We start from the raw sequence: 15,922 nt of genomic DNA, 5'->3' as shown, positions 1-15,922 counted from the left end.
GCTGTTGGTACTCGTCGATTTCCCTCAGGATCTCCTTTTTACTGCAACCAGTAAAAAGATAACAATGAAGTCTTTCCCATGACGATGACAGGTGTCTGTAGTACAGCCAGCTAGCACTCGCGGAATCCACGCAACAACAAAAAAGGAACATTTAAAATCGATTTCATGATTTTAAAAAATAAACAACAAACCGAGTGTAGACAGTACAATGTTCTGTTGCACGCTCTGATGATGTAGCTGGGGCCTGTAGATGACGTCTAGGAATATACAGATCGATTGTTAGCTACTCTTGACCTTGGCTTTGTCATCCTGTCCTGTCAAGGTGGGAAGTCTTCACTGGTAATGAGCTTGCAGCTCTGCTGGGCTGGTGGATGCTGTTCAATTGGAAGGAGACTCACTCAGACCTGGCTGCTACGGAGAGGGTGTACATGCTGGCCACCACCGCTTCCTCCAAGATCCTCAAGGCCTTTGCATGGATAGAGGGCTTCCATTTTGAAGTACGTAAAGTTGACCTCCTCCAGGTAAATGAAGGATGGTTGAAGGTCAAGCAATATACACCCTTAGCTGTATTCACTAGGAACCAAATGGAAGCAGAGAGAAAGAGACGAAGCGAGAGGGATAACTGGTCCCAATGTCTCCTCCAGCAGGTGCCGTTTTTTTTGTCTTTCTTCAGTCACCAAGCGAGGAGTTTAAATTTGTATAACAAAAAATGTAATGGCTTATTTGCTACGTGAGCATTATTTGATTGAATATAAGTTTCGTAATGCTTAGGTTAAGTGTACTGATATAAGTAAGGACACGTCAACTTTGAGAAAAAGCACTTTATATCGGCGTTGTGCCTGTTCTCACGTATCTGCCCTCTTTTTGACTTGAATAGTCCCACCTGATCTTGCCTCCTGATCTTGCCTCATTTAAAAAAAACATTATTTTCATTGTTAGAGCGACCACTTGAGCATCTGGTCAATATAATGGAGAATATGTGACGGATGGAAATGGGAACAGACCACCTGAATTTGTCTAATAAACACCGTGTGCACTAATGAATGCACCCCTGTTCACTCTGTTTCAGGAACCATTGCCTGGTTTCAAATGGATCGGAAACAAAATACACGAGTTGGCAAAAACTGGAAATTAAGTGATCTTTGCCTTTTGAGTGGTCTTTGTTCTTACAACATTTGATTTGTCCTTTATGGTGAAAGCAGTTTGAGGCGTAATATAAAGTCATAGTTGTGGTATGCACTAATGCAAACAATTAATGATCAATCCTGAACATAAGGTTTTATCAAATTATTTTGAGTTGATCCTCCTTTGGATCAACCTATTTGCATATGTTACATATTATAGAAAACATTTTAATTTAATTGAGAATATGATGTGAAATTGTTTAAATTTGCAGTTGTACCAAATGGGTTGATCAGTACACTGTTTACCTGGGGTACAGGCAGGAGGGAGAGTTGCAGTGACCATTGGACTAATATTTGATAAATATTCCCTGATATGTGTGTTTCAGGGTTCCTGTGTGGCAGCATGGTCCAAGATAAGGATGGAGTGAATGCAGCTGTGGTTGTGGCTGAGATGGCCTCTTATCTCTACAACAAGAATCTGACCCTCCATCAGCAGCTGGAAAACATCTTTGAAACGTAGGTGTCATTGCAGGTTCCTCCTATACCCCATGTTCTGGTTTACTGTTTATTTGGTGTCACTTTACATTAAGTGGCCTAAAATCCCTGTATCTACATGGTAGTTAGACAAGTACAGAGGAATAACTAGGGAGTAGGTACACATTGTTCCATAGCACTTACAACTGTGATACCATACCTGACTATTTAAATTAATGTTACACGGTATACCAAGACTGTCAATTGTAACTGGTAGGCCTACATTATAGCCACTGTTTATGCAATTTTTTGAGGGACATTAAAAAGTAATCATTATGTTTAGAGTTTGGGATCTAGCTAATGATTAGCCCAATGTGGTATGCATATGGGAACCCCATGCTTCAGCCTATTTATCATCAGTCTGTTCAGCATCAGTTGGGCAACAGATGATCATGCTTATTGCTAATAGCACAGCTGCCTGATAATATGGCCATGTATAGGCTATGGTAAAAGTGTCAGCCCTGATTTCTTTTTTTTTATTTTCTTTTTTTTAATCAATATGTTATTGTGTTTAGTTCTGTGGAAATGAGAACCGACCTCAGTCCTACAAAAAAAATCTCCCTGCTTACTACTTTTGCTGTGGTATTGTTTTGATAGCTAGTATCATGATACTTAACCTGGTATCAAAGTAAAAAATCTGGTATCGTGACAACATTAATTTAACTACCATAGAAATACAAATAGTTTCTGATAAATGAAAGTTTGTGGTGTACTGTATTTGCACCATAAAATTGGGCCGTTTTATTTCAGCTTCACTTTAATGATCTGCCATAAGTCTACATTGACTCCTCTCCAGTCAAATGCTAATATCCTTTATGGTTGTTGAGCTTCAGTTACTGTTATCACATTTCCAATACATCCTATGTCATCTGCCACGACCCCCCTATGGTCAATAAAATATTAACACGTCTCCGGAACTTAGAGGGAGAGAACACTTACTCCAAATTGGGTGGACATAGCATTGTAGAAGTGAGAGATGTAACTACAGGAAATGATAGTAGTCAACCTGACAAACTTTGCGTAAGTGTAATGTTGTGGTTAAATGTTTTATTTTATACATTAGTGTGCTTCAAATGGTTTGGTTCATAATGAGAGGTGTAGGTAAAATCTCCTCATCTTTCTCTGGTGCTACCTGTGACAAAGAGCAGCCAAATGATCACCTTCACTCTGCAGAATGGGATCGTGGCCACACTAAGGACCAGTGGAATAGAGCCAAACATTAAGTTCTACACAGAATTCTGTACACCGACCGGGAAAAGGTTTGTGTTGAGTGTAACGACGCCCCCTTCTACTATTAATGACACACACTGGAGGACCAGCCAGAGCTAGCTACAGTGTTAAGGAATAGCACCAGTATAATGTCTCAGTATTGTAGTGGCAGAGATGGTAGGAAACAGTACGTCGGACCTTGTTTAAACTATAGTGTAAGATGAATGGCTGTGCATTTGGGGCAATTAAGATAAAGCCATAGACCAGCTAGCATCGTAAAAATGTCTTGCATTTTAAAATGGTTTTTATTTTGGCTTTCAGTGACATCTCAAGTCTTGAGGAGGAGCTTAAGAAAGTAACAGATACTCTTGTCAAGGAGTTTCTGGAACCTGATAAAAACAACTTGATTTGCCAATCATTCTAGTTGGGCTTTTCATCTTAGTCTATACAGATGCATCGGATAGTATTGTTGTATTATCCTGCTTGTGTTCTGTGAATGTTTTTCCTAACTGTGAAACCAAAATGTATTTCAGACTATTTCTTGTCTGGGTTTTTTAATTTGTGTGCAAGGTGGGTTACGTGGATTAATATACAGGAGTAGAATTTGTAAACCCAGAATTTGCATATCTGTTTTTGTCATGAGGATTTTCCATATCTAAAATAAGTAGCCTAAGGTATACACCAGGACGGTCTGTGCCGTTCTATGAGAAGAAATCACAATGAGGTGAGATGACATGTCCCCAGCCAAGGTTTACTCATGAAAAGGCGTCTTCTCCATTGTAGTGCACATACTGATACCACTAGTGCTGTTGTTCCTAGTAGGCTGTGTGCTAATAGGTGTGTATGCTGTGTATGAACAGTACCTCTCACTTGTTGCATGCTGCTTCTAATCTATGTACAGTTGATAAACTGTACCCAAAGGCTGGTTGTTGTAAGGTATGACATTGCACATGTACGTAACGCAGATGGTACTCCTGCCTACCCATCTGTTACGTTGCATCAGTGAGCGTTACAGCTTCACTCATTTCATAGTCTTAACACCTGTACTCTGTAAGGACCCATACCAAAATGAAAATCCAGAAAGGAAGAAGTACACTACATGCCCAAAAGTAAGTGGACACCCCTTCAAATGAGTCGATTCGTCTATTTCCATCATACCCGTTACTGACGGGTGTATAAAATCGCACACAACCATGCAATCTCCATAGACAAACATTGCCAGTAGAATGGCCCATACTGAAGAGCTCAGTGACTTTCAACGTGACACTGTCATAGGAAATGTGTTCTCGGCAATGATGAATCATGCTTCACCATCTGGTAGTCCAACAGACAAATCTGGGTTTGGAAGATGGCGGGAGAATGCTACCTGCCTGAATGCATAGTGCCAACTGTAAAGTTTGGTGGAAGAGGAATAATGGTCTGGGGCTGTTTTTAATGGTTTCAAGGCCCTTCGTTCCAGTGAAGGGAAATCTTAACGCTACAGCATACAAGACGATTCTGTGCTTCCAACTTTGTGGCAACAGTTTGGGGAAGGCCCTTCCCTGTTTCAGCATGACAATGACCCCATGTTCAAAGAGAGGTCCATAGAGAAATGGTTTGTTGAGATTGGTGTGGAAGAACTTTACTGGCCAGCACAGAGCCCTGACCTCAACCCCATCGAACACCTTTGGGATAAATTGGAACGCCGACTACCCGACCTCACTAATGCTGTTGTGGCTGAATGGAAACAAGTCCCCGCAGTAATGTTCCAACATCTAGTGGAAAGCCTTCCCAGAAGAGTGGAGGCTGTTTTGGCAGCAAATGGGGGACCAACTCCATATTAATGCCCATGATTTTGGAATGAGATGTTTGACAAGCAGGTATCCACATACTTTTGGTCATGTGGTGTATCAATATTGTCCCATATACTCACTATATTAACTAGGCCTAGTATACCTATTTAAATTAGTGTTCTACAATTCATTGGATTACACAAAAAAAAACATGTGAGATATCTTTAGAGCTTTCTATTTGTTGCTTTCTATCACCTGTTTTGCACCTTTTTGTAAGTTCAGTTTTATGACTGTTTTCCTCATTTAGGAGGCTTTGTAGTCACAGCAATATGTTCTAACTTATAAAGTTTCATATTAGACCAAAAATTGTATCCTTGAAATGTAATAAATTAAGTTGCATGGAATTCCAAAGTGTTACTGCAACTGTCATTTTGAGGTTCAGGTTAAAAAAAATTATACATTGTAACGAAGTGTTACTGTGTGGACAATTTTAGCGCAGATGAGTAGGTGACTTCCTTGAATTTGAGTAGGTGACTTCCTTGAATTTGAGTAGGTGACTTCCTTGAATTTGAGTAGGTGACTTCCTTGAAGTATTAGCTTGTATGTATTGTCAACCTAAAAATTACTTAAAAGGAAAAATCCACCCCAAAACAATCTTTTGGTGTTTTTCATTAGTCCATTGTTGATATAGTCCAAAATATGTTTAGCATGTTTTATTTTTTATTTCACCAGGTAGGCCAGTTGGGATCAAGTTCTGATCAAAGATAAAGCAAAGCAGTGCGACACAAACAACAGAGTTACACATGGGATAAACAAACGAACAGTCAATAACACAATAGAATAATCTATATACAGTGTGTGCAAATGTAGTAAGATTAGAGAGGTAAGGCAATAAATAGGCCATAGTGGCAAAATAATTACAATTTACTGTTAACACTGGAGTGATAGATGTGTAGAAGATGATGTGCAAGTAGAGATATTGGTGTGCAAAAGAGCAAAAAAATATAACAATATGGGGATGAGGTAGTTGGGTGGGCTATTTACAGATGGGCTGTGTACAGGTGCAATGATCAGTAAGCTGATCTGACCGCTGATGCTTAAAGTTAGTGAGGGAGAAAAAGACTCCAGCTTCAGTGATTTTTGCAATTCGTTCCAGTCAGTGGCAGCAGAGAACTGGAAGGAAAGGCAGCCAATAATTTTAGAAAGAGAGGGTCCAGATTGTCTAGCCCAGCTGATTTGTAGGGGTCCAGATTTTGCAGCTCTTTCAGAACATCAGCTATCTGGATTTTGGTGAAGGAGAAGTGGGGGAGACTTGGGCAAGTTGCTGTGGGGGGTGCAGGGCTGTTGACTGGGGTAGGTGTAGCCAGGTGGAAAGCATGGCCAGCCGTAGGAAAATGCTTATTGTCAGAAGATACCAAAGATAATTTGAGTGGATTTTCCCTTTAAGCAAATGTGTGCAGTGGATTTTCCCTTTAAACAATTTGTGCAGTTTTTATTTATTTTTATGTAACTGTTTACTCTGTTCTCCATACACACCTAAACTTAAATTATTTAATTTGAGCACATATTTTTATGCAAAACATTTAGTCAATGCCTATAGTTAATATCAATAGTTCAATACCATACCCTGTAAGAATGAGTATTGTACATATTTAAGATATCGGATGGCAATCCCAAAGTAAAGACATTCTATTGAATTGTCAGATTGAATATAGAGCATATATTTTCAATTGTATCTAGGAGAAGAAAAATAGGACGTTTTTGAGATAAAATGTTTGTTCAATGTATGACTTCTGTTCATTATTTGTTTTTATGCAATTATATTAGTATACCAATCCAAATGTGTACATTCAACCACATATTCATATTGTACCAATAAACTCTGGTTTGCCTAAAAAACGTGGTTGTGATCAATTTATTCTGAGGAACACTAAAGAACCTTCTTGCTAACACTAAAAAAAGGGGCATAATGATGAGCACAAAGGGGAATGACTTACAGCTGTGTTTGTCACCGCTCAATAATCTTCAAAGCAATTTCCCCAGTACTATAACCACAATGTATTGATGAACACAATCAATTGTATTTTTCAAGCAGCTTTCATTTACAGAAAGAAATCACTGAAATTACTAATTGTAACTCACACACTAATCAAAAGAATGTACCTGGTCATCCCTACTACCTCTGATCTGGCGAACTCAGTAAACACGTGATTTGTTAGCCCCTGGCAATCCATATTTTGTTTTACAAGAAAATCGGGCTGTCTGGTGTGCTTGATATAAGGAATGTGAAGTGACATACTTTTGATACTTAAAACCAAACTTTACTCTATTTTACTGTGTGACTTTCACTTGAGTCATTCTCTATTAACACATCTTTACTTTTACTCAGGTATGACAATTGGGTACTTTTTCCACCACTGTGTATAACACTGGTGGATTAACACCACTACCAGCAACTACCTTAATTTTTCTGATACCACAAGGTAGAATCCCTTAGGAGGTTTATGAAGAAATCCTCTGAATTTTTGAAGCCTCCATGCCTGGGGCCTCATCAATAGCGTAGAAGCTATTCTAAAACACTGGTCAAAAAAGTATTGTGAATGGTTGAGACACGCTCTAAGCCAGTTTATTACAGAGGCCTATGGAACAGAAAACACAGTACCCATTTTTGCTTCATCTGAGAAATCACTGCACAGCCACTGTCTTATCAGCCCAGCCAGCCAATTCATTAACTTGATCTCCACTGTAAAAAGCACCTGGACCTTATGTCACCTTGCTTCTAGCATAAAATTTTGTTTTGCAACAGGGGTTTGTACAAACATTTGTCTGCCTTAACTTTTATAACATTGTTTCAAATTAGAATAGCCATCTCCACCTGTCCCATTTATGAAAACTATCATTGTGCAATACATTCAACGCTGCCCATATAAATCTATATTGAAGTATTGTCTATATACACTATGGTATTTTCTGTGGTGTTTTGCAGACATGGCAATGCAGTATTTTTGTTGGAAAAATACTGTAGTATACTGCAGTGTTTGTTGGGACATGACTAGAATATTGTAACACCTGCTGACCAGGCACAACTACAAGACTACCAGTACCCCAGGGGAACTCCTTACCCAGAACATGGACACAGGTTTGTGACCGATCACCTATTGAGTTGTGAAATATGCAACAGACCAAAAAAAATATATATATATATATAAATGTTATTACAATTGTAACATCTAAACGTTACATGTTCTAGGACCATTAAAGGGAAACCGTACAGAAGCAGACAAAGAACAAGAAAAGTTTATTAAAGCTTAGAGGATTAGGTTTGTGTGTGACAGAAATACACATCACATGATGACCAAAAACAGTGACAAACAATACTGTCAGTGGTGGGAAAAGTACACAATTGTCATACTTGAGTAAAAGTAAAGATACTTGGGCCTCCCTCGCAGTGGTCTAAGGCACTGTATCTCAGCTAGCTGTACCACTAGAGAGTCTGGGATCGAGTTAGAGTGCACAATTGGCCCAGCGTCATCTGGGTTAGGGGAGGGTTTGGCCGGCAGGGATGTCCTTGTCCCATCACGCACTAGCAACTCCTGTGGTGGGCCGGGCACAGTGCACGCTGACACGGTAGCCAGGTGTACGGCGTTTCCTTCGACACACTGGCTTCCGGGTTAAGTGGGCATTGTGTCAAGAAGCAGTGTGTCTTGGTTGGGTTGTGTTTCGGAGGACGCATGGCTCTCGACCTTCGCCTCTCCCGGGTCCGTGAGGGAGATGCAGCGATGAGACAAGATAGTAACTACCAATTGGATACCACAAAATTGGGGAGAAAAAGTGGTGTAAAAAAAAGTCAAATTGAAAGTCACACCATAAAATACTGCTTGAGTTAGGTTTTAAATGTACTTAGAATCAAACTTAAAATGTAATTGCTCAAATATACTTAAGTATCAATTGTAAAAGTATAAATAATTTAAAATTCCTTATATTAAGCAAACCACTTTCTTAAATATTTTTTAAATTTACGGATAGCCAGGGGCACACTCCAACGCTCAAGACTTTATAATTTATAAACTAAGCATGTGTTTAGTGAGTCCGCAAGATCAGAGACAGTAGGGATGACCAGGGATGTTCTCTTGATATGTGTATATGAATTGGACCATTTTTCTGTCCTGCTAAGTATTCAAAATGTAACGAATACTTTTGGGTGTATGAAAAAAGTATACTTTTGGAAAATGTATGGAGTAAAAAAGTTATTTTCTTTAGAAATGCAGTGAAGTAAAAGTTGTCAAAAATATAAATAGTAAAGTACAGATACCCCAAAACACTACTTAAGTAGTACTTTAAAGTATTTGAATGCCACTGAAATCTGTATTTCTGATGGTAGAAAAGAACAGTGCATTTACATAAACAGATATTTTAGAAATACAAATTACTTTACTTAAAGACAGTCACCTTATTGGAGGGCACTGCCAATAAACTGCCTGGATCTCAAACCAGCAAAGCATCTCCAAAGAAACAAACTGAAAAAAAACGGACATTATTGTGGTGGCTTTACATAATGAACATATTGAATGTCACATACTGTATGAATACACTCACTGAAAGTCAAACTGAATAACATTCAGAACAATCGGCCACACCGCAAACATTTCTTCAAGACAGCGTGGTTACAAAATTGTTTTTCACAGAACTAAACCAGTGACAGGACCTTCCAGGTGCAAAGCTCTTACCTGAACTACTACTTCAATGAGGTTTAACGGTGGTTGGCATCCAATAAATGTTGCATTGCCGCCACCTACTAAACTGTAGTACAACTCCCTTACACTATACTTGAAAACATTTATAAATAAACAAATACTATGCAATCTAACACTACACTCACAATAAAAAAATGAACACCACCCTACTCCATATTTAAATCTATTTAGTCCTACCTCAGGCCAACAACCTGAAAGGATAGGACACCACTTAACACACCCTGTTACTCTTCTGATGTAAAGTCTCGCACACCCAAATGCCTCTCTGCAGCTGCCACCACAACCTCAATTTTCTGCGACTTACGTTCCATCCCTGCAGTACAGTTTATAATAATTGCTATAAATCCAATATTACTGAAACATATCACTGGTTGGCCTATCCCTCTGTCCTCGTACAGATCTACTACTCTCAACACTCCTCTCAGGATCCCTCCCCCTTGACCCTTCTTCCTCTACTTTCTTCACTGCCTCAGCAAATGACAACTTCTGCGCTACTCTAACCCTGGAAACCTCAACCTGCCTCTCTCGCACGGGACATTTCTGATCCCCAGCCCCATGGCACCCCTACAATTAACACATACCACTACTTTCCCCAATGCTACACATTTCTTTGTGTCATGCCCTTCTGCACACATCACACCTAGGAACCTCCCTCCTGCTGCCACATGCCCATAATCCTGATACCTGTAACAACGTAATGTATTTGGCACAAAAGCTTGTACAGGATAACTTATATATCCTAACATCAAAGACTCAACATCAAAACTCAAAAGAACAAAATGACTCTTCTGTTTCACCACTCACACCACCTTGTCTGCGTCGCACCAAATGACGAGTATCACAAACACCAGGAATCTTCCCTCAGTTGGTCAACTTTTACATTTACTGCTACCCCAGTAACCACTCCTTTCAATGGCATCCTTTTCTCGATAGCAAAACAATTCACATTTCTTGCCCCCATTCGTTTAATGTGGAGCGCCTTCTCCCTCTGACCAGCAGAAATACAAACAATTATCACAAGACCACTTCTAATTACCCTCACCGATTCCACAGTACCCAACTCTGTTTTCACCCACACTGAAACCACAAATGGATCAGCCAAAAGGCAAGGGACACTTTTTCCAAAAACGTCACTCCTACTGTCAGACTCAGACTACTGTCCTGACCCTCGGTGCAAACCTCGGGCTCCTTCACCACACCACCTCTGATACTTCAACCTCATTCACTTCAATTTCTCCTCCTGTCTTCAGCTCACTCTGCTTACACTTTCTACCATTCTTCTAAAACAAACCATCTCCCCTTTTTCCGCCATTTTGAACCGACTCAAGCTCCCAATCTTCGTACAATCAGCACGAACCCCTCGGTACGTAGCGCTCAACAGTGCATCCCACTTATAAAGCAGCTGCTTCATCTTTGTTCTTCTTTATCAAAAGCTACCACAACGCTTTTCCATTTCAAACAAGCATGCTCTCACAACCGTCCTAAATTGTTCTTCCGCTCTGCTCTTACCTGAGCAGAGAGGAAGACCAAAGGCTGCTTTTATACATCCTACATACCTTTCACATTTCCACAAACTTCAGTGTTTCCTTTCAAATGGTACCAAGAATATGCATAAGGGCCTGAGCTACAGGCAGTTAGATTTGGGTATGTAATTTTAGGCAAAAAAACATTTTTAAAGGGGCGGATCCTTAAGAGGTAAAAAGTTGTGAGCTTACGCCGCGGGACTTAGAGGTACACGGCTTCATTGCTACAGACCACTACAACGGGGAGTTAGCACACTAATTATGCATTTGGGTCCCAAGGTTTTTATATGACCAATCATATCGAGTGGTTCCAATGTCGAATTTGACACGAGCCACCCATCGCTGGGGACTTTCTTCAGCAAAGATGGATGACACAACATTACGGTGGAAGCAAATGTAAGTAATTATAACTTCATAACGAGTCAAGCAAAAAAAAAAGTGCAATTGAGAGGAATATGTTAGATATTGTAGAGAAACGATTGTGCATAATTTAAGTTACAAAAATCATTATTTAACAAGTTAGCCAACTAGCTAGTGTTATGACATTAGTATGAAATTGTCATTCGTGTTTAATGTTTTAGGTACTGTCGTCTGTGAAACAGTGGATGTAAAGAATCTAGCTAGCTAAAGCATTTACTGCAAATGTAATGTACAATTGTGTAAGCTTGCCTTGGTTATTTTTCATGCAATGCAGCTGAAGTAACATAGCAAGCTAACTTAACTATTTGCTTGCTTATTGTGTAGTGGAGGATAAAAATAACTGTATGCCTATGGATGTGTAGCTAGCTACAGTATGTAGGCAATCTGTGTATGGACCCTAAAACGTTTGGTATGAATATTACTTCAGAACCTATGAACCACTGTTATCATAGTTGTATCAACTTCAAGTCTGAATGACATTAATGAAGCCTATGGATTCAGTAGAATGTAGTAACTTTGTGCCAAGGATGCAAGTCCTATATACATGTAGTTATTACCACGCATTAGATCCCCACATAGTAGCCTTGGCAAATAAAGGTGCGATGATTACACATTGTAACTATGCAATAGACTAGAAACATGATTTAAGTAAAGGCTGATTAGTAATTCATATATACAGAAGAAAAAACAGTACACTACACTTCCTATGCATATCTAACTCCCTTCATCTGCATTAATCTGAGGACACAAGGTAGGTGTAGTATTTCAATGAGATACTTAATTTCAACCAGTGGAGAAAGTTAAACGCTTTATTGAAAGAAGTTCATTATCCAGGTGTTATAAATAGATAATACATGCATTATAAATATTATAATTGTAATATTATAAATACAAGTTCAATCTGTACTTCAATGCACATATGGTGTGTATTATTAAAAAGAGGTGGGGTGAGAGATGTAGAAGACCGAAAGGGAAAGGAGGTAAGAACAGAGAATCAGGAAAGACCGCATATGATTAATGAATCACAGTGCTACCCTAATATTCTCTCAGTTCATCACAATCAGTGTCTCTAGCGGTGTCTCCTAACCAGCTGTTACGAATCCCATTGGCTCTGCAGTCTAGGGGGGTGGCAACGAGACCCGTAACATAACTCATGCAAATTATAACAGTGAGAACAAATAACTACAGACAACTAAATTTACCATCAAACTCTCATGGTTTATTTCTAAACACACGGTAAAGGGGGGGGGCAAATCTATCACTAATATCCAAAAACACCCCTAAGCTAGACTAGCCTACTTCAATACAGGTAACTAACTAACCAAAAATACAGCAGGTGGTCCGCCCAGTTCTAACTAGGGTATTTAGACAAAGTTTTCCTACGGGTAATGTATGCCCATGGGCGACTTGGCTTGGTACCCCCTTTTCCCACCATCAAACAAATAGTCAAAAACCATAATCAAAACAATACTCACAGGTGAGGACAAAGTGACATGTAGTTGCAAAAACAAAAGACGGCTCAATCCAAAGAGAGATAGATATAGCGAGAGATTGAGAGAGACACAGAGATATTGAACCACAGTGGGGTCGAGACAGAGATTGAGCTCCAGAGGAAACTGAATGGGAAGGGAAAGGGGATGTGATTGGGTAATGGAAACAGGAGGTATGTCTTCTGATTGATGACTGCATGGTGACTGATTGGGGAATGATGATTGCCACCTGTGAGGAGGGGGGAGAAGGAGAGAAAAGAAATACACACACACACACAGGATACACACACACAGGATACCTGTATCCGTAACACTCCCACCCTTAAAAGAGCAACCCATGGTGATTGCGACCACAGTATTTACAAAACATACCAAAAATCATCACATTTACACACGAGACAAAGCATCTGCTAATATATTTTCAGAACTTTTTTATGGCGGATCTCCAAATTATAATTTTGCACAATAAGTGCCCAACGCATAAGTCGCTGGTTCTGGTTGTACATCCGGTGGAGAAACACTACGGGGTTATGGTCAGTATATATGATTACTGGTAGGGCACTGGAACCAATATATACCGTAATTGCTGGACTATTAAGCGCACCTGAATATAAACCGCACCCACTGAATTATAAAAAAATATGTATTTTGTACATAAATACGCCGCACATGTCTATAAGCCGCAGGTGCCTACCGGTACATTGAAACAAATGAACTTGGTCACTATCTTCCTCCTCCTGTGCACTGAAACCACTGAAGTCATCTCCTTCGGTGTAGGAGATGAATAGCCTCAGAATTGCTTCATCCGATGTTGGATCGTTTTCATTGTCGCTCTCGTCACTTTCATCCGGAGGCAAATACCCCGCTGAGCTCATGCTGCCCCTTCAACACACAGCAGTCCAGCCTTTCGAAACCCGTTGATGATAGTGGATTTTTTGACAATGCTCCACGCTGTCAGGACCCACTGGCAGACCTGACCATAAGTTGCTCTTCGCATGCAGCCCATTTTAGTGAAGGATTTCTCCCCACTTGTCATCCAAGACTCCCACTGAACAAGGAGCGCCACCTTAAATGCACGATTTACACTGATGTCGAGTGGCTGCAAATACTTTGGGCCATCTGCTTTTCTTCCCTCTGAAAGCCTTTGTTGTCTTTTTGCACTGAGTCAGTTCCTCACGCTGCTGTTTCCAACATCTTATCATCGACTCATTAAGGCCAAGCTCCCGTGCAGCAGCTCTCCTTCCTTTTCCAACAGCCAGATCGATCGCCTTCAACTTGAAAGCTGCATCATATGCATTTCTCCGTGTCTTTGCCATGATGAGGGTGACAAAATTACTACCGTAATCAGAATGATGGGAAGTTTGAGCGTGCTCGATTTTACGTCACATTATGTGCTCAGTTTTTTGGCGGCATGAATCTTGTGAAAGCGGGAAAAATCCATAAATTAGCGTCATTGTATAAACCGCGAGGTTCAAAGCGTGGGAATAAACTAGCGGCTTATAGTCCAGCAATTACGGTACTTCAAAGTGTTGCAGAGATAACAACAAAGCAAGAGCTTCTTGTTCAACAGTTAGATAATTTGTCTGACATTTGTTACTTACGAGAAAAATAACAAACGGGATGATCCACTCCACTCTTGTCCTGCTGCAGTAGAACAGCACCAGCACCTCTGGCACTAGCATCTACCTCAAGTTTAAATGGTTGTTCAAAATCCGGAGCAGCAAGTACAGGGGTATTACATAAGAGTGTTTTAGCAGATTCAAAGCTACCTGACAATCAGGGGACCACTCAAACGATCTTGCCGGACTGAGCAAATCAGTCAATGGAGCAACTACTGCAGAGAAGTTCTTACAGAAAATACGGTAGTATCCAATCATCCCTAAAAAGCTCTCGTCTGGTGGTAGGTGTGGGAAATGCAGTTATAGCCAAAACCTTGGTATCAACAGGGCGCACCTGTCCATGGCCGACCTCTTTACCGAGATAGGTAACAGTAGCCTTCCCAAACTCGCACTTTGCCAAGTTCAGGGTTAGAGAAGCAGCTGCCAACCGTTCACATACTACCCTTAGAGAGTCAACATGATTTGACCACTCAGACAAATAAATCACTAGATCATCAAGATATGCACTACAATTGGGAACACCAGCTAATACAGGGTTAACCAGTCGTTGGAAAGTGGCTGGTGCATTCCGCATCCCAAAAGCCATGACTGAGTACTGTTGGAGGAAATTATAGTTGAAATGATTAATTATGTATACATTTTTAATTAGAACCATTTATTCTAATACTATTATAACAAATTAATTGTCTGTACCTTGCGGGTTTAAGGGAGAAGGATGATGTATCTTTTCAGACAGATAAGAATGTTTGTTTTGTGTTCCATTAGTGGAGAAAAGTATATCTTTTAGACAGATTGGAATGTTGTTTTATGAGGGGAGTAGAAGAAGATTTCCAGACCTGAAGACACTGCGCTATTGTGGGGATCGGAAAGAGTGTGTGAAACTGATGACGTCATTTTATGTTCTCTCTTTAAAATGTAATGTTCTTTGTATTTTGGGTCAGTACCCAAAAGAATCAAGAATCAAGAATAAACTGCGGTCGGGGACTGGGTCTTTCAAACAACAGTTACCCTGAGGCACCTGTTTCGTTTCAGACCTCACAACCGTACGAATTAGACCAACACCTGTTGGCGGCTTGGCACGAATAGGCATCCCTTGTTTGCGTTTAGCAGGAAGCAATCATTAATCATATGTCCCACCTTATGGCAATAGAAACAGAGACGCTCATTTTTCTGGCGTGCTTGATATACTGCTGGCCGACTAGGGCTAAAAGTAGCAACTCAGTGGCTCTACTCTCAGTTTGAGCCGAAAACACGCTCGTGCGTCAACACAAACTCATCTGCCAACACAGATGCTTCTGACAGGGAGGATACTTTCTGTTATTTTAGGTAAACTACAATGCGTTTGGGTAAGTAGTCTTTAAACTTGTTTACCCGACCAAGTGACATCTCACCTATGATCAGGCTGTGCCCGCTGTCTGCCAGTTCAGATGCGGGAGGGGTTCACCAACACAGCTGATATAACCTAGAGGATTTAGGA

General features: G+C 40.2%; 1 protein-coding gene and 1 long non-coding RNA gene across 3 annotated transcripts in view; one reads left to right on the top strand and one right to left on the bottom strand.

Moving 5' to 3' along the window:
• Positions 1-7,918: 7,918 nt before the first annotated feature.
• The window catches only part of LOC115137192 (uncharacterized), a 9,455-nt gene continuing 1,451 nt past the window's right edge, over positions 7,919-15,922 (bottom strand). For both annotated transcript variants that reach the window (XR_010465114.1, XR_003864774.2), the window contains 2 exons: positions 9,089-15,907; positions 7,919-8,435 (listed from right to left, as the gene is read on the bottom strand). This is a non-coding gene — a long non-coding RNA (uncharacterized LOC115137192). The remainder of the gene's footprint in view (positions 8,436-9,088; positions 15,908-15,922) is intronic.
• rhbdd1 (rhomboid domain containing 1) overlaps positions 15,702-15,922 on the top strand; it is a 20,332-nt gene continuing 20,111 nt past the window's right edge. The window contains exon 1 of the mRNA XM_029673339.2: positions 15,702-15,791. The gene's annotated coding sequence lies outside the window, so the exon portion shown is untranslated. The remainder of the gene's footprint in view (positions 15,792-15,922) is intronic.

The sequence above is a fragment of the Oncorhynchus nerka genome, linkage group LG11, assembly GCF_034236695.1.
Source record: "Oncorhynchus nerka isolate Pitt River linkage group LG11, Oner_Uvic_2.0, whole genome shotgun sequence".
Classification (NCBI taxonomy): domain Eukaryota; kingdom Metazoa; phylum Chordata; class Actinopteri; order Salmoniformes; family Salmonidae; genus Oncorhynchus; species Oncorhynchus nerka.
The sequence above is the reverse complement of the archived record's forward strand: the minus strand, read 5'-3'. Positions and strand labels throughout refer to the sequence as shown.